Here is a 20,672-nt window from a genome sequence, read left to right as displayed (position 1 = left end):
CTGATAATAATAATAAAAATAAAATATAATTTAAATTATAGTTTTATATAATTTTCGAGACCTTTTGACTGCGAATACGAGGACCCGGAAACATTTCAGATCAGATGGAATCTTCCCCTGCTTATACAGTGCAAATTGTATGAGAATTATATTTTGCAATACCATTTCCATCTATCTACAATGCATATCTATTATTTCTTGTTACAGACAATGGCTAACGGTGGAAATAAGGACAGGTCTCTAATTCTGGAGTCTACTCAGTCAAACTTATATCACAGTTTGTCTTGCTATCTTGATGAAAAAGACAGGAAGGCGTGTGCTGTGTGCTTTCTTTCACGTCCAGCTATCAAATGGTTGCCTATGAAATCAAATCTTACCTTTCTTTTACTAAAAATTAGAATATAATAGCCCTGTAAGTTGAAATAATGTAAACAGCTTGCATGTGTTAGAAATTTTCTTTATGGAACTCGAATTTAGTGTTCATTTTGTGGTTGTAATCTTTGGCAATGGCTCTCAGCTCCTTGGCCAAAATTAGAGGCCCGCAACAGAAAACCCTTGCATTCAACCAACATTAATATAAGTAGGTGATTCTCAAAGGAGCCATAATTCCCTACGTTTGTCAGAAATTTTGAAAGCTTGACTTACCAATTTTGGCATCTTTGTCTTTATTAGCAGAAGAAACTTTTGAGAAAACCTATTTCCAATTTGGACTGGCAAAGTGAGTCTTGACTTGCAGACCAGCAGGTGTTTCAAACAATGGCTTCCTACAGCCCCCAAGTAATGTAATACTACAACGATAATGGAATATATATATATATATATATATATATATATATATATATATATATATATATATATATACCCTGGTTCCTGAGAGAATATCGACTCCAGCCTTGGCATGATTCAGAGCTTGCACCATTATAATTAAAGCCAACCTGACATTGCCTTATTCATAAACGCTCGTCAGATAGTTGTGCATTTCAATAGCAGCCTGGATTCACAAACATCCAACATTCGTTTATATTTTTCAATTCGGCAAAATTTGGTATTCGTTTATATAACCCTGTCGTCCATCTCTGCTATTTCGTTCATGACCCCTTGAACCAGTCGAAGGAGCCTTGCTCCCTTGTGACCCAGTAGAAATAAGTGTTCGTCAGACCCCGATCCTTCCTTTTCCTTTTGGAAGCAGAATATGCGATTTTCATGTGATTTAACATGTCTTTGAGAATGCTTATGAAGGGAGTAGCGCCAATTTCGAGCCCTATCAACAATAGCACATCATATTTCTTGTAATTTTGTGTCGGAACCTCCATTGTCTTTCAAAGATATGTGATTAGAACTTACAATCGACAAAGAAACTTCACGCTCTGCTCTCAGAAGTCCGCTTTTTCCCTCCATTGTCTTTCAAAGATCTATGATTAGAACTTACAGCCGACAAAGAAACTTCACGCTCCGCTCTTAGAAGTTCACTTTTTCCAGTTGTAGGGTCCTCCATTATCTGCAAAGATCTGTGATTAGAACTTACGGCTGACAAAGAAACTTCATCTTAAAGCTAAAGGAAATAAATTAGTAATCACCTGCGAGAAAACTCTTTTCATCTCCTGTGTCCAGTCTCCAACTGTTCTGATATGCACGCTAATGTGTTCATCACCAGGAGCAGAGGTGATCGAGAATGGATTCTTGCATGTAGAAAGTTCAAAAAAAAAAAAAAAAAATGTAAGAATCGTGGAAGAAACACTAAAAGATCTTATCAATTGATAAATTCTAATGTATGTTCTAAAATTACCATTCGAAAGGCGAGATCTTGGGGCACTGGAGAAATAAATACATTCCACTCTTGTACTCGAAGCCTGTAGGTTTTGACATATGCAAAGCCAGGACGTTTCTGCGATAAACTACCACCTGCAAAATAAATAAAGCAGATATGTTGATTGCGCTTGCAAAGGATTTCAAGATACAGATAATACAAGAAAATTGCATATCTGAAGTAGAAATTACATGACCTTGACAATATTGACAGTATAATTCCCTGCTCTGAATGCTCTTAGTGTGCGCTCGCCGCAATATAAAAGCACCTGAACAGCAATATACATCCAAATCTGCACGTTCAAATCACGTCAAAAATTAAGCCCTAAAATTTTTAAGAGGATAAACATCATCAAATTCTGAAGCAAATTGTCTATGTTTCTTTTCACTTGAGCTAAATTCTCAAGCATTTTAGAACGAAATTAGATATTCATTTCTTACTTTCAATCTTTTAGGGAATAAATTTCGAGGTGTTTTACTTCGAAGTTAGACATGTAATTTAGAATTAACAGAAAACAAGTTGAAATGTCCTTATGGTTTCTCCCTCCAATCTCGCACGAAGAAAAGGTGAATGGAATGACAATGAGAAGCAGGTAAATCATGACAAATGCATGATGTGAATACTAGGAAGCGTTGAATTCGGTCAGTTTATCAAATTGTTGAGAAAGTTTCACTGAACTTCTTTTAAACCAGGTTGTTGCGAGAACAAAGGCAGTTGTTCTAGTAGTGAATGGGCCCTTCCAACACTTGTCTCCCACTCCCTTCCTCTTGCATTTTTGAGTTGTCCTGTGACGCCATTTTCCAAGCCCGAGTTTGAAGATGCAGAAAAGAAAAAGAAAAACCCTGAGATAACTCTTGCCAAACCGAGCCGAGCCCTGCCCTCAGCCCTCCTCCTGCGCGGACAATTTCACCAAAGAGACCTCGAGCAGAAGAAGAAGAATCGCAAAGAAAATCCTAGTAGATTTTGTTTTCAAACTCTCCGCCCATAACTAAAATACCCACCATTCCGTCCGCCCGTAACTGAAGACCATGACGAATACAGTTAAACACATGTCAATGAGGTGGAATAGTTCTTCTCGTCGTCGATTTGTCTCATCGCGCCAGGCGCGCCACAACTCCCTCACCTTCCACAAATTTTCGGTCTCAATCACGCTGGAGTGGGGTTCGATTCCCTAGGTACTAATCCTGGAGATCGTCCAGAGAGGAGCATGCACGCAGACTGGGCACACGTTCACCGCACCACATGCAGGTTGGGCACACACGTATTAACAGCGCACACAACGGCATTAACAAATGCGAAACTGCAAGATGCAAAATACCAAGATGTCAATTTGGTTGTTGTTGAAAAAAATGCAGGTGTCAACCTTAGAATGAAAAGGACGACGAAAGTCTCTTTCAAAGGAAGGCCTATCGGCCTAAACATAGTGATTGTATTGTGTAAAATATATTTTTGAATATGTAAATAGATTTAACACCTGAAAAAATTTTGGGACACTTAAATTTTATAGATTAAACAACATATATTTTTAAAAATTTCTATTTATTTTAGTTAAAATTAACAAAAAAAAAAAAAAAACACCTTAAAAAAATTCATTTACAAATTAGACTACACTTTATAATTATATAAAAATTTAAAAATAAATAATATATTATATTAATTATTAAAATTTCTAATTATTTTAAAAATAAAATTAATTAGAAAATAATTTTATATATTCATCATGATGATGATAATAAAATATATTTATATATATTGAGAAATAATAATAAAATAATAAAAACATTTTTATTGAGGGGGTGTTTGTTTGGTTAAAGGACCGATGTTATTAGGGTTAGACAATGCCATGGTATGCAAAGGTGGTGGGATAAATTGTGGGTGTTTTTATAGTTGAGCTTTTTCGTTTTATGATTGGTTTTTTATTTTTTATTTGATTAATTTATATTTTAAAAGGATTATAAGAATGAATGATCTAGTTAAAAAAATGTAGTATTGTGGCATTTGGCTAAAGAAGTGTATGAGGTAATTGGCTTTTATGAAGAATTGGAAGATAATTTTTTTGTCTTTCTGGTTAGTGTTTGTTGTGATATATAAAAGGGTTTTGTTATTATATGTATCATTCGTCTTATATACCAATGTGGTGTGTGGCTTCATGGTGACCTTAAATTGGATAATAATAATAATTATTTGTATTTAGATCATCCACTTCCATTTTGGAAAGGTTTAAATCAATTTGTCTTTAGTTCTAATTATTAGTTGTTGTGAGTGGTAGATAATTTATGATAGTCAAGTTGCTATTATGGAGAGAAAAGAGTAGGAAAGGTATGAAGTTTAGGATGCTAATATGAGTTGTGGAGTTAAGTTAGGAAGGCCTTGAAGATATTAATATGAGTTGTGGAGTAAAATGAGGAAAGCCCTGAACATGTAAGAACTTGTTGGTTAGATAAAAATAGGGTAAACACTTCCACAAAAGCTATAGATGGTAAGCTATCGAATTGGGTTGAAAAAACACATCAAATATCTAAAAAAAATTGAAGCTCTATTAACCAAGAAAAAAATTCATAATCAAAATGCCACCATTAAAAATAAGTTGTGCTACAAAAGAGAAACTAGATAATTAGTAGTCTTGCTTGTAAATTCATACCTAACAAAGTAAAATGGATTCAAAAATAAATATTAGTAAAAAAATATTGACCAAATTTTTTTCATTACTTAAATTATTAATGGTCCATAAACTTGGAAGAGATTTGAAATAAAATATTCAATATCTTCATTTAATATTTTTGGATATTGATTTTTTTTCTTAGTTTTATAAATTATAATACATCACTTTAGATTTATCTTAATTTTGGATCTCTTTTAATTATTAATTTTATATACATATTTCTAGAGACTTGAAGTCACACCACTTGGGACACAAATAGTGAACCATACCACTTCACCTAAGTTCCTTTGATGATAATTATAATTATTAATTACATTATTTTACTTTTACTATGATTAGGTTTTTCCCCATAAAATTTAGAGTCTATTGAATTGGGAGGTAATGAGAATCGAACTAGAGATGGGGAGAGCCCAGGAAGAGGGCTCGATGACTCTGCATCATAAATTGTTTTCAATGGCTGCGGCATCCATGTGATTAATGAAACTCGAGACCTGTTCCGAAAGTTCATCTCAGAGCATAGCATTGCTGGTGGTGGTCCTGGCATTCAAAACATATTTAGGCTTCGGAAAAACGTTTTTTATATTTAATGTTAAGTATATCTCTACCATTCCTGCAGGCAGCTGCACATTAGCTGGAAAGTAGATACTTACTCTTCTACATTTGATCCAAAATTAATTGCAACTGCGTTGGTTCGGCTACGGATATGATTTCTTGATCTGCCATATAGCTTGGATTCTCGTTCGAGGATTTTTCAACTTAATTATGGTTTATATTAAAATTATCATACTAAGAATACATTAACATGCATCTATATGGTAGATTAGGGGATTTATGGATTTGATGTCGTCTCGTCATGAGTGATTACAGAAATAGGTACATGAATGAGAAATGGCGCGACGATGAACGAGATGAACAAGGAGCGCACGTTAGGAGACTTATTCGCGGACGGATGAACACATGAAGCATACCAAGTACTCAACGAAAGGGACACATCCACATGCAACATCAAGCAAACACCAAGACCATCGAAGACTCCGCACACATTGTCATGCGGAGGTGAAGCTATGATACACCAAGAGCACACTCATTACTCAGCAACACATCAACTTGACATGGACACCACCATCAACATGAACATACCAACAGTGTCATGTCAAGTCATGTCATGAGTTGTCTTGGCCACATCACTACTATGGGCCATATGTGTTGTAATCAATGTAATGTAACGTGGAAGTCCAAAAGACCCACATATGAAGTTGAAGAGTCATGTCAGTTAAAGAGTCATGTATGTCAAATAGTCTTGAGGGAAGTCGAAGAGTCACAAAGGTCAAGTTTACCCTTGGCTATATATACCCCTCATTTGTACATGCAAAGAACTTTTCATCTTGGCTCCTCCCACATATCCTTGAGAGTTTGTAGTCTTTTCTTTGAGAAGCGGGCAATGGCTCCAACACCCCACTACTGGGGTTAGTGATGTATGGTGTATAGATGTGTCTTGGAACTTTCGCTTGATTCAAAAACCTGTTAACAGACCAACGCATTTTCACACATGTATTGTATTCATTTGTAAGACTATTCTTTGTACGCTTGTAATGCATGTTGCTTTAACTTGTACTAAGATAGTTGAACTATTTCGGTTTTTTTAGTGCATACACTGTTGGAAATGTGTTGTATCAATTGTTATCATTGTCTCGCCCGTGTGGACTACTCCGCCAGACACTAGACAAACTCATTCTTGTAAACTTGTTATAATGTCTATCGCACTCGTGTGGACTACTCCATTGGGTGTTGTACGTGCTATCTGTTCACTTTGTGTTTGTGACTGTCGTATCCATGTGGACTACTCTGCCAGAAGTTGCACAGATCCTACTGTGTTGTATGTCTCTACCTGAGTTGGGACTATTCCGTCTCTACTTGAGACTCACTCTCACCCTCTCCCTTTGTAGTGAAAGAACCTAGACACAAGTTACACTAAGCTCTCACCAGCCACACGAACCTCGCTTTTTGAAGATTAAGTGAACCACTCTCATGTGCTGACAAGCAAGTGCTAAGACATATCTTTAAGATAATGGCAACTGGGCCATCATACTGGATGGGACTCGTACACCAAACGGTGTGAAGTCTAGTTGGGACTTCATACCGGGGAGATTCCCTGAATGTTGGCCGGTCCAGCACCATCAACATTTCTGGCGCTAGAAGGAGAGTCACCATTAGTTTATGGTTGAATGCACTCTCAACCCCACTCATCAATCATCTAGTCAAGGCAGTAATTCATACTCCCTCTCACCTATGCGCAACTCTGAAGTTGGCCAATCCTCATCTCCTAGACGTGAACACGAAATTTCATATCAGCACCTCCACTTTGTCCGTCCCATCACCCGCCAGTTTTCCAAAGAAGTTGAACTGATCCCACTAATACAAAATATTTCATACACATCAGAGAAGCCAAAGACCACTCCCACAAGAATTATTGTCTTATCATTGGAAGAAGCAGTTCTTGCCACTCTCGAAGGTCTTGCAAAAGTTGTTGAGAACAGAGAGGAACCCCCATTATTTCGACAGGGAGAAGAGGACACCCTCATGATCTTAGGCTCAGGCTTTGGTACAGGAGGCAGAGGGGAAGGAAACGGAGAAGGTGGAGGCAGAGACGAACCAATCGACTCAGAGGCGGAGCCATCAGATTCTAAAGAAGAGGAGGAGTACGAAGAAGAAGAAGACATGGCTGATCAAAACTTGGAATGGATGACTTAGGGACCACTGGCTCTCCCAAGTGCTTTGCACAAGATGCCAAGGCATACAGAGAAGATGTTGACAAAATTTGACCCCGACAGAACAATGAAGGCAGAAGACCACTTGGACACATTCTACCTATATCTGCAGAAACTCGAGTTATGTTACGACGATATTGCATGTAAATTGTTTCCGTGTACCTTGGATGGCCGAGCAACGGTATTGTATCACAACCTTCCTATCAACTCCATCCAGAACTGGGGTATGTTCAAGAGAAAGTTTCTGGAAAAATTTGTTGATGACAAGACCCCTGCCATGTTGTTCAAAGAGTTGGGCAGTCTCCAGATGGATTCGAAAGAGAAGGTGAAAGAATTTAACCAGAGGTTTCCAAACAAGTTTGTAGAAGACACAAAACCTTATGACTCCATCACTATCGACTACTACACGTCTGCACTACCGACCAACATTGCGCGGTTCGTTAAGCGAATTGTGAAACCAATGTTACTTGAAAATTACAAAGAGGCAATTGCTGTGGAAAAGGCCCTGCGCGCGATTGGGGTCATCAAGGATGATGAACCAACGAAAGACTCCAAAGATGCGAGCACGAGGCCCCAGGCTACTGTGAGTAAGGTGGAAGACAAGGAAGCAAGTGACATTGAAACCCTTACTCGTCTTGTCCAGATCTTGACAACATAAGTGTCTTAACTGAAGCAATGACATCTGCCAGCAGCAAGCCTCACAAAAACCCAAAGAGGAGCATGTCATCAAGTAGTAACTACCTGACTAAAATTGCGCAGAGATCCAACTCAGTGTTCCAAATGGAAATGTGCACGAAGCCCGATTTTTTCTCATTCCATGAAGACCATCACTCGGAAAGGACTTGTCCGGATTGGAATCGAGTTGCGAACTTGATGTGTGACGGTATGAGAAACATGGGAAACGATGCGCAGTGTCAGCCAGCAGACGAAGATGATGAAGAAGATGTTGCATCTGATGAAGCACCAAGTGTTGGGCAGGTGATCAACATGTATCAATGCGCGCGCGCAACACAGAAAAAAAACACTGAGAAGAAACCCCCAAAGCAAGATAATCGATACAATTTCAGAAGTCAAGGGGCTCCCCTTACTATTGGGGAGATGCAAGAAAAGCTTAAACTGATGAGGAAGGTTGATCCACCAGCCGTCCCAAAGCAGAAAACACAAAGCAAACCCGGGAAGACAGCTGCAAGCAAGAGTACGTCCATGTGCAGTAAACTTCAGAACACTCCACCGGACAGTATAGACACGAGTCTAGCCCCAGAAACCTCGATGAGTTTACCTGCTCTTGACTACAATATTGTTGAAGATATGAAGAAAACTCGCGCAAAAATCTCTTTATTTGAGTTAGCTAAGATCAAGGGTTAGCGGGATATTTTGTTGCGCGCATTGGGGCAAACATCCACAGGCAACATTGCCTCTACCAGCAAGGGAGAAAACACATCTCCCTGTCTGCATACAACTATGCTCAACGCACTCCAGATGGAAGAGGCAAACTCTCTTTTCCCTCCATTCTTGATTTCATTTGAAATATTTAACTACAATGTTCACAACTGTTTGGTTGACTTTGGCACATCAGCTAACGTCATTCCACTCTCCATTTCCAAGAGGACCAGTGCACAATGGAGCAAGACATCTCCACAGATCATCCAACTAAATCGAACATGCGTACCAGTGATTGGTGAACTATGGGATGTGATCATCCAGTTATCTCATGACGGCTGAGTTCATCAATGCATCAACATTTTCATTGTGAACATACTGGAAGCATACAACTTACTTCTTAGTAGAGATTGGTCCAACAAGATGAATGGATACTTTGCCATACACTGGTCACACGTATGGCTTCTGTACAAGGGAAAAAGCAATCAGATCTGGGTGTTATCCGAGAGATACATGAAACCTAATGTCACTCCCATAAATGGTGAGAACGAACCGTTGGCTTTCGCGAAACTCATGTTCGAAAACTTCCTCCTGGAAACACAGTTGGGGTGTTATCTTGCACAGCCAGCCCCAACCCCACCAAACACATAGTTGGGCCTCCTTCCTTGCCTAACTGATGGAAATGAAACATGTACAACACATTGTAACACTAGTAGTAGTAGCAGTAGTAGTACTAGCACATCAAGTGGTTCGTGTACAGATGAGTTGTGGACCATGTATTTTGACGGATCAAAGAAAATGGCTATGGAGCTGGGTGTGTCTTGATAGATCCGATGCACAGAAAACACTTGATCTCAAGCCGCTTGGAGTTCGAGTGCACGAACAACATTGTTGAATATGAAGCACTCATATTGGGCTTACACAAAGCCATTAGCCTCAATGTTGTTGCGCTCAAAGTGGTAGGTGATTCAGAAATTGTGGTATGGCAGGTACATAACACCATACATTGTTTGTCACCTCATCTCAAAAGTTATCAACAAGAGGTATGGTGACTAATCTCTAACTTCCAAGCTTTCAATATCATTGTTGTGCCAAGAATGTGTAATGCAACTGTTGATGCCTTAGCTAATGCAACTGCTAGGATGACATCGCTTAGGGATAGGTTTACTGTTGAAGTTTTGTATAAGCCTTCTATCACTAACAACATAATTTACTTACGCATTTTTTACGATGATCAACAGATACTGCACTTCGTGGCCAATGTTGATTTCTTCAAAGATGTAATGATTATTGAAGATGAGCATGAGCAGTCTTTGTAAGCCACGGCTGATGACAAGAAATGAAACCTCATCCCCAAGGGTTTGGTATCTCTCAAAAATCTCTATGAATTGCAGAACTGTCTCCAAGGGCCAAGGAACAGAAAACCCACAGTTCCACCATGATGCACGAAATATCAACTTGGGAACAGAACAAGACCCAAAGTTTGTCAATCTCGGTACATGTTGCACACCGCAGGAGCGGAAAGCCTTTTTCCGCTTGTTCAAACAGTACCGGGATGTGTTCGCGCAGACATACAATGATCTGATGACATATGACACACGAATAATCCAACATGTGATGACACGCTGAGAAAAGTACATCTGTCACTTGAACCCCTCATACAGAAAGAACTGACTAAGCTGTTGGATGCTCGGATCATTTACAGAGTTTGTCATTCTACGTGGGTTTCTAACTTAGTTCTTGTACGCAAGAAGTCTGGGGAGATCCACCTATGCGTTTATTTCCGAAATCCGAACCGCACTTCGGACAAAGACAACTACCCCATGTCGTCGATGGAACACATTCTACAAACAATATCTAGAGCAAAAATGTTTTCTCTTCTTGATGGTTTTTGGGATACAACCAGGTTTTGGTAGTGGAATCTGATAGATTGAAAGCTATCTTCTGTACGAAGTGGGGTACGTTCTCCTATAGAAGAATTCCATTTGGGCTTGTGAACACATGCACAACCTTTTAGTGTGCCATGGGCATCACCTTCCGTGGACTTATTGGACAGAGCATAGTGGTTTACCTTGATGACGTGACAGCCTTTTCCAGGAAACAGTCAGACCACATATTCCATCTGAAGAAGATATTTGAGAGATGCCAAAATATAGGATATCCTTGAATCCCAAGAAGAGCGTATTTACAGTGTCTGAGGGGAACCTCCTTGGGCACATCATCGCCGAGAGTGGGATCAAGGTTGATCCAGTCCGACTTTAGATGATCACACAGATTCCTCACCCAGCCAACAAGAAAGCCATCTAGTCCTTCTTGGGAAAGATCAACTTCCTCCGAAAGTTCATCTCAGATTATGCGCAGACGGTGAAACCTATGCAAGACATGATCAAGAAGGATGTAGCCTACAATTGGGGCAAGAAGGTAAAGAATGCATTTAATCGTATCAAGAAAGCTATAGCATATGCATTGGCACTTTACAACCCAGACTTTGACAAGGATTTCTTGCTATACACATTTTCCTCTAGCACTTCACTTGCTGCAGTACTCACTTAGAAGAATGAGTTGAACAAAAAATGTCCCATCTCCTTCATGAGTGAAAGCATGTAGGGCCCTGAAATCAACTACCCCTCCATCGATAAGTAAGCATATGTAGTATAAAAGGCAGTGAAACACTTCAGACCCTACCTGCTGAATAACCATTGGATAGTCTTTGTGCCACACCCAACAGTCAGATCATTGCTTGTTCAGCAAGAGCTGGGTGAAAGATGTGTGAACTGGATGACAAGCTTGCAAGGGTATGATCTTGACATCAAGCCAATTCACATTGTTAAGGGTCATGGTCTCTGTAGAATTGCAACTGAAGCAGTCCATGCATAGGAGGAAGAACAAGAGCTCGCTGGTTGGGAGCAAGAAATCGAGATGTACGATGTAGAGCAAGCACCACCCACTTCATACAGAGACTCTTGGTACAAAGATGTGCGTCAGTGCCTTGAGCATGGCACCATGCCCTCTCACTTCTCCATGTGATAGAAGAGGGCACTCCACCTCAAAGCTTTAGCTTACCAGTGGGTGCACAAAGTGCTTTATAGAACGCACAACAATGAAGTTTTTCTTAGGTGCTTGGAGGCACATGATTCAAAGAAGGTCTTGAATGATCTGCATGATGGACCATTCAGGGGTCACTTCGCAGGAAACACCACTGTGCACAAAGTCATGCTATCTGGTTTCTGCTGGCCTGCATTATTCAAGGATGCACATGCTTATGCCTGCAAGCGCCCAATCTGTCAACGATGCGCCGACTGAACACGAAGGCTTGCAGCCCCGCTGCACCCTGTCGCAATGAGTGAACCATTTCAACTGTGGGGCTTAGACATCATTGGGGGAATCTTCCCGCACTCATTAAAGCAGCACTGCTACATCTTGAGAGCTACAGATTACTTCACGTAGTGGACAAAAGCAATTCCGCTTAAGCAAGTGAATGACCAGGAAGTCATCAACTTCCTTCAACAGAACATCATCTCATGATGTAGCGTTCTTGTTAGAAAATTATATATTACAGAGCAATGGAACACATAAAATATATTGCAGAAATATACAAACAGAAAACACATAAAACAAGAGAAACATAGATATACATGGTTCACCTAATTTGGGCTACGTCCACAGAGAAATAGCCAGTCCTTCCTTTTATATTATCCAGCGAACTAAAGAGATACAACCTACCATAGATCCACTGTAATTCCCTCTTCGCTCTCACACAATCTCCTCTCTCTTTCTCACTTGGAATACATATCTACATAGACACAATACAATTCCCTCATATATAGTGAGGGTTTGCCTTCTAGGGAAAAAAACCCTAAATTAAACATAACTTCTACCACCAGATCTCCGCCTAATGAACAACCCAAATTGACTACGAAATTACAACATTTTACAATGCAATTTTACATTTATTTTTAGCTTTGGGGGCGCTGCCCCCGATCCCCCGCCGGGGGGGCTCCAAAAAATCGTCGTTGCCCCCCCTTGGACCCCCCTGGCGGTGAACATTTATGGGCGTCATTGCCTCCACATTATGAACTGGGGTCTAATGCGGCAATACCTTTGAATAAAGAAGATAATCAGGCTCCACACCCAACAATCTCCCACTTGGAGACTGATTATAACAACTCCACCGTTGCTTCATTTGTTGGACAATGACTTCACTTTGGAACTGGTTGTTTCTCATCTTCTTTTTTTTTGCTGAAGCAAGAGACAATCCTTCTATTTCAATAAACAAAAAAGTAATGTTACAACATTTACAAAAAAAAAAAAAAAAAAAAAAACTGACTTCACCCTGGACTCTAGAAATATCAAGGGCATCCTGCCATAGATATGATCCTCCATTCTACAAGAAGTAAAGCTGACCTGTCAAACTTCGGTTAACCATTATGGTTTTTAACCCAAAGTCAAACTATGCTAACCCTCACATCACTGTTACGAAAAGCCTGAAAAGACAAGCGGCCCCACCAAAAAGCACGGCCAAATCTGACCGTCGATTCTCTTTACAAAATTGAATGGTTTGGAGAAAAATCGCATAGCCAAGATGCTCGAACATTAAGGTGCGATGGAGGGTGGTATTCCTTACCACACCCTTGCCACGTGTTGAGAGCCTAGTGGAATTGCTCTCAAAATTCCCATACCACTTACCATTCAAAAGCCCCGCGATCGCCTGGAAACTGCTTAAAGCCTGGTTTTCCGTTCCGTAGGAGGAAAGCAGGAGAATATCCACCGCTGGAAAGTTCCAGCCGCCCTTCCCGCGAAAGCTTGCTACGAAACTTGCCTCGGGAACATCCGCTGGCTGTAAATTAAACCTTGTATTGCAATTCGAAGTAAAAAGGAGACTGAATAACTTACACCAAAGGCTTTTGAAACCGCTCTGAGTCTACCCTTCTTCAAGGTACCAACCAAAGTACTGTGTTTGAGCCTGCTTAGAAAGCTTCATTCCGTGCCTTTCCCTCTGGCCAAATGTCCAAAAATTTCTCTGTCCTCTGCCACTTGTTCATTACAGAGAGCTTTTAATCTGCTCTGAGGCATTTCCTGCCACTTCATCTCAATCCTGCATTCTGAATTAATCACTCCTTGGTTGGCCAGTATATCTGCTAGTTTATTGGCTTTTCGATGAACATGATTGAAGCTAACAGTTCGAAGACTCAGGAGATGTTTTTGAATTCTTTGGTACACTTGTATTAGTCTCCAGTGTTTTGAGACCCTCTCCGGCTTTGTTCCACAACTGATTCTCTTAACCGCGTTTATAGAGATCTCTGAGTCTGCTTCGATAATGACATTAGAGCTGTGATTTAGTTTTAGAATCTCTAGACATTGTTCCAATGCCATTAATTCAGCCATATTGTTGGTGGCTGTGCCTAAATGGCAGTGGAATATAAAGATTATATTTCCTTCTTCGTCTCTTAACACCCCTCCATAACCTGCTATTCCAGGGTTACTTTTTGAAGCACCATCAATATTGCATTTCAGATAACTTGTCGGTGGAGGATGCCAGAACTCCTTTTCCATTTCCAAATCTCTTTCCTTTTTGCTTAGTCCATGGTGAATGATCTCTTACATACCCAGATGCCTGAGAGTTCTCAATTCATTCTTTGTGGGAGGATTCTTGGGATAATTGCGAATAGTGGTGGAAACTGTCTCCTTAATCTGTTTCAAGATCAGATTCATCAGGCGAAGAGGAGTAGTTTTTTCCTCCTTGAAAATTCTTTTATTCCTTTCTTTCCAAACATTCCAGATAATGAAGCTTGGCATAAAGGTCCAGGCCAAATTAAGGATCTCATTCTCTGAAAAGTTTTTTCTCCACTTGTTCAGGGTATTAATGATACTTCCCTTATCTCTGTCTGTCTGTTGAAAAATGGTGTCAAAAGAATCCCACAGCCAAGTGGTGTAGGTGCAGCTGTTGAGAATATGCTCCATTGTCTCCTCTTGAGCTTCACATAACTAACATTTGGAAGGCCCAATAACACCCCTTTTCTGAATATTGTCCCAAGTTAAGATTTTCTTGTGGTGAACTAACCACATAAAAAGCTTGATCTTCATCCACCCTTGGTGGCTCCAAAGATGTTGCTAGGATTTCGCCAAAACGCAGGGATCTAGGTTTAGGATAATTCTTTTTGCTTCCTTAATATTAAAGGTACCTTCTTTATTGAGGCCCCATCTTAACTGATCCTACCCATCTGTTACCAAGATCTTCCTTTGTTTTAACATGCTCATGAGTTCCTCTGCTCTTATCTTTATGTGGTTGTCCTCACTGCAGTCTATGCTTCTCCAGTTTCTCCACTTTCCGGAGTCATGTGGAGGATTCCAGAAATCTTTAACTTTGATTAATCCTTGGGAGTCTGTTTCCTGCTTGAGGCTCATAAAATCCTCTCTTATCAGCGTTGGTTCTTGTTGCCATTTGTCTTCCCAGAAGAGAGCCAGATCTCCTGCTCTGATTTCCCATAAACTATTGTTTTGTACAAGGCTTCTGTTTTCCTAGGCTTTATTCCAGATGTAAGAGCCTTTTATGCTTCCAGACATTCTTATAAGATCACTTGTTTGCCAGGAGCTTGCATATTTTTCTTTCCAGGTCTTAGCCCATTGAGCCTCCGGTTCTTTAACCCATCTCCACCAGAGCTTGGCTCCTAAAACGTTACTTAGAATCTCCTGATCATCCAAGCCTAGACCTCCGTGACTTTTGGGTTTACAGATTTTATCCCAAGAAACAAGGGCCCATTTCTTCCTTGTTTCCTCCTTGCCCCAAAGGAAGTCTCTCTGTATATTCCTGAATTGCTGTAAGACCCCTTTGGGAGCTGGGAGGGCTGATAAAAAGAAAACAGGGATAGATTGCAGAACTGCCTTTGTCAGAATCAACCTACCAGCTAGGTTCAACGATCTGAAAGTCCATTTTTTAACTTTGTCTTGCATCTTGTTGATCACTGGTTCCCAAATACTTTTGTGCAATGGTCTAGCTGTAAGTGGAATTCCCAAATACTTTGAAGGGAGGGAATCCCTTTGAAAGCCCAAAATTCTGGAGATATTCCTCTGAATTGCAATGTTAGTATTTAAGAAAAAGATTTTTGATTTGGAGAGATTAACTTCCATACCTGTAGCCAGGGCAAAGTCATTTAGGATTTGTTTGTACGTTGAAGCTTCTTTGACTATGGGAATACCTTGTAGCATGGTGTCATCCACAAATTGTTGGTGAGTCATTGCCTGACCATTCTCCGTTAATTGAAGGCCCTTAATCTTTCCCAAGGCTTTGGCATGTGAAATGGATCTTCCCAGTCCTTCCATCATGAGGATAAAGAGAAAGGGAGAGAGTGGGTCTCCTTGCCTGAGGCCTCCGGAAGGGGTGAAGATTTCTGAGGGCGGGCCATTCACCAAGATAGAAAAGTTGGACGAAGTTACAAGAGCCATAACCCAACTGATCCAGTTGTGATCGAACCTAAAGGAAATAAGGACCTTTTTGATGTAAATCCAGTTCACCTTATCATACGCTTTGGCAATGTCTAATTGCATGATCATACCAGCCTGCCTTTTGCTGGTTAGCGTGTGAACTACCTCGTGGGCTTGAATAATGTTATTCAGGATTTGTCTTCCTTCCACATAACTAGATTGTTCCCCTGAAATTAAAGAAGGAAGAAGAGGTTTGAGTCTGCTAGCCAAAATCTTGGATATAATTTTGTAAACCACATTGCATAAAGCAATGGGTCTAAACTTATCAGGAGTCAGGGCAGAATCCTGCTTGGGGATCAGGGAGATGAAGGAGGTGTTGAGAGCTTTCAGAATAGTCCTGTTTCTTCTGGAATCCTCTACAACATTCAAAATATCCTGTTTGACAACATTCCAACAGGCCTTAAAAAAGTCTACATTGAAACCATCTGGTCCTGGAGCTTTGCCATTCTGCATATCTTTGATAACCTCACTGACTTCCTCTTCGGTTACTGGTTTATTCAGGTTAAAATTGTCCTCTCTAGACACCATTTTAGGGATATTTTTTGTAATTTTCTTAATGCATTGCTCTCTATCTAGATTAGTTTCCTTAGTGATGCTTCTGAAATGTTGAACCAACACAACTTCTATATTCTTATGAGAGGTCTGGGGCTCCCCATTTTCATTCAATATCGAAGAAATTCTATTGTGTGCCCTATTGGCTATGGTGGATCTATGGAAAAATTTGGTATTTCGTTCACCTTCTTTGAGCCATTGAACTCGCGATTTTTGTCTCCAAAAGATTTCCTCTTGATTGCATAAATTCTCCCATTCTTGATTGTGTTTATCAGCTTGCTCACTTTTGGCTTTATCAAAACCATCTGTGATCAAAGCTTGATTTAGTTCCTGTAGTTTAATTTCCACTGATCTTTTGTTAGCAAAAATATTACCAAAATCCTTCTTGTTCCATTCTTTGAGTCTGAGTTTTATGTGCTTTAGTCTTTTGTGGAGGAGGAACATCTTAGTGCCCTGGATCTGCAGATCTTCGGACCACCATTTTTCAATGTTGCTGATGAAATCTGGGTGGGAGAGCCAGATATTCTCAAATATGAAGGGCCTATTCCCTGGAGAATCAATCCCCTTAATATCTAAATGAATCGGTTAGTGATCAGAGCCTCCAAAGGGGAGAACACTAACAATTATTTCTCTATTAGTGAGCATCAACGCCTCTAAGATCAAAAATCTGTCTAACTTGGAGGCGACCTGGGCCTCACCTCCTCTTTTGTTATTCCAAGTAAAAAGACCATTGTGCGTTTTAGAGTCAACTAGTTTCATATCTTATGTGAAGGAATGGAACGCTACTAAATCTTTACTTAGCATTCTGGTACCTCCTTTTTTTTCCGAAAGAGATTTAATCATGTTAAAATATCCTCCCATGACCCAAGTTATTTCTTCATGTCTGCTTCGAAGATCTACCAAGGAGTTAAGAAATCTGAGTTTTTCATCTATTCATTGAGGATCATAAACATTAGTAACCAAGAAGGTGTCTGAAACCCCCACTAGTTGAATGATTACTGATAAATAATTTCTTGAAGCCTCCGCATCTATTATGCTGACTTTTTGGGGGTTCCATAGAGTGAGAATGCCCCCAGCTGTGTTCTCTGCTTTAACTTCTAGAAACTCAAATCTGTTAAGCCATTTGCTATGGATTTGTTTTAATTTATGAATGGAGCATTTTGTTTCCTGAATGAAGATTATGCCCGACGTTGCTAGTCTCATTCTATTACTAAGCATCCTTTGTTTTCTTTTACTCCCTAGACCTCTAATATTCCAAGATATCAATTTCATAATTAAAGATTTGTAAAGGAGTAACTGGTTAGATCTTTCATCTTACCCAAATCTATCATTAGCTTTCCACACTCCATCAAGAGATCATTTTGTTTTTTCCTGCTCCTCTTCTTTCCTGGGTTTCTGGTTGCTAATCCTAGAGTTGATTTCATTGTTTTCACCCCTCTATGCTCTTGTTTGTGAATGTTTTTACCTTTATCCAGCCCTCTGTCCTGAGCTTTCCATAAAAACAACTGATGTATTATGTTGCGTTCTTCTTGAGGCAGTGAACCTGTTCCTCCTTTGGTTCCCTGCATCAAGAATCCTTCCAAATCTAGGTTTTCCTTATCTAGAATTTCTTGTAGTTCATGGTCTTCTAGATCTATTTCACTTTGGGTCATTTCCTGGTCCATCTCCATTTCTGTTTCACTTATCATCACCTCTTTTTGAGGACCAATGTCTTGAGATTTTTTGTTATCCTCTTCTTTCTTTTTTTCATTAGGACCCTCCTCCTGATATTGGTTGTCTCTTGTGATTTCTTCATTCTCTTCCAGCACTTGAAACTTGTTCTGACTGACCTTCTGCCCCTCGTTATGTTGTTGCTTAAGCCCCTTTTTTCCTCCTTTTCCTCTACTTGCTACTTTCTGAAAGCTTTCAGAGTCCTTCGTTATAATAGGTTTGTTTTTGTTGTCTACTTTACTGAGAGGGCAGCCTCTGAACAGATTTCCATGTTCTTGGCATCTACGGCATCTGAATGGTATATGCTCATAGACCACTATCTGCACCCACTCCTCATCGAAAAATTCCAAGATAGCTTCATCTGGAAGCGCTCCTGATAGATCCATTTCCGCACAAATCCTTGCAAAGGAGGTGTATTTTCCTCTTCTTGTGGCTTCAGAAGCTTTGACAAAACGTCCTAGTTTATTGCCAATGGCAGCTAGCGATTCAGTTTGCCAATAATCAAGAGGTAGAGAATAGAGCCTTACCCAAACTGGAACCGAAGAGAACGTCTCCCACTCTGGGACAAAGTTCATCCTCCATGGCCTCATATAGAGACCAGCTGCTGCAAAAAAGTAGGGTCCTCCTTCGAATATTCTGTCTTTATCTTCGATATTTGAGAATACCACTGTGAAGAATCCCTTTGACCCAAGATGCAGGTCAATGCTTCCTTTGGGTTTCCAGTGATACTTGATCCACGTATGTAAAGCTTTTTCAGTGGGCCATAGTCCCATGAATTTACAGATAATGGCGTAGGTCCCCATGTGTTCCCTGTGCACCTGCAAAGCAGGATCATTTAATATTACTCTAGGAGTGATTTTTGCTTTTGGTTTACAAGGTACTTTTTTTTTTTTGTCTCTTGAACCTTGACTTTTGTCGTCTTCCTCTTTGTCCTTTGTGTTGTTGTTTTCCTTGGTATTGGTCCCATCTATCTCCTTTTCATTATCCCTGTTCCCTTCGTTCACAAAACCTTTGCTATTCCCCATCGATGTTTTTCCTCTGCTGGCAACAACATCTTTGTAGGAGGGAGCCGAGCTCCCCCCTCTACCACCCTCCATTAGAGACAATCCCTGCAATTTTCTAAAACCCTAGTCACTTCGGCTCTCCCGCGTCCTTGAGGAGTGAGAGTTTCATCTTTCTGGTCAATTATCCATCACTCCGATTGTTTCTCATCTTCATCATCATACTTGAAGACCAATTGAAACTGAGCAGAATCTCAGTTTTTCCCTAATTACAACCTTTGTTAACATATCTGCAGGATTCTGGCTAGTGTGCATCTTTTCCAGCTTCAACTGTCCATCTTCCAACACTGATCGTATGAAATGGTACTTAAGCTGTATATGTTTAGTCTTGGAATGAAACGCAAAGTTCTTTGCAAGATGTATGGCACTCTCGATGTCACTGTATAACCTGCCCAACTCCTGCTTCTTACCCAATTCATCTAGAAACCTTTGTAACCAAATCATTTCTTTACTAGCCTTTGTAGCAGCAACATACTCTGCTTCCATTGTTGAGAGTGCAATAACACGTTGCAGTTTTGAAATCCAACTGATAGTTGTTCCACCTACAGTAAACACATACTCTATTGTGCTCCTCCTGTTATCTCTATCACCCGCCATATCTGCATCAACATATCCATGTAGAGAAATGTTTGAACCACCAAAGCATAATGCTTGATTTGTGGTACCTCTCAAATACCTGAGAATCCACTTCATCACCATCTAATGTTCTTTCTTGGATTGTTCATGTACCTGCTTACAACTCCCACTGCATGTGCAATATCAGGCCTTGTGCATACCATTGCATATATTAAGCTTCCAACTGCTGATGCATATGGAACTTTAGACATATAAGCCATTTCTTCCTAAGTCTCGGGACACACCTCCTTACTTAATTTGAAATGGCTAACCAAAGGTATACTAACTGGTTTTGCATTCTGCATATTAAATATTTTCAACACATTTTCTATGTACTCACTCTGAGACAATGTTAATTTTCTATTCTTCCTATCTCTAGTTATTCTCATACCAAGGATTTGTTTTGCAGCACCCAAATCCTTCATCGAAAATGAGTTTGCCAATTTTATTTTGAGCACATTTACTTCCAACATGTTAGAACCTGCAACAAGCATGTCATCTACATACAATAACAATATAATATAGCTATCATCATTTTGCCTTTTGAGATAAACACAACGATCAGAGTGACATCTAATATAACCTTGTTCAGGCATAAACCTGTCAAATTTTAGATACCACTGCCTTGGAGCCTA

The 20,672-nt window shown here is 40.0% G+C and overlaps 1 pseudogene; it reads right to left on the bottom strand.

Annotated features, from left to right (window-relative positions):
- Window positions 1-445: 445 nt before the first annotated feature.
- LOC149171352 (respiratory burst oxidase homolog protein F-like) lies at window positions 446-2,837 on the bottom strand (annotated as a pseudogene).
- Window positions 2,838-20,672: the final 17,835 nt, after the last annotated feature.

This window comes from Pinus tabuliformis, chromosome 4_2 (assembly GCF_031772625.1).
Source record: "Pinus tabuliformis cultivar Carrire ecotype Pingquan chromosome 4_2, CPIR1, whole genome shotgun sequence".
Taxonomy (NCBI): Eukaryota; Viridiplantae; Streptophyta; class Pinopsida; order Pinales; family Pinaceae; genus Pinus; species Pinus tabuliformis.
The sequence above is the reverse complement of the archived record's forward strand: the minus strand, read 5'-3'. Positions and strand labels throughout refer to the sequence as shown.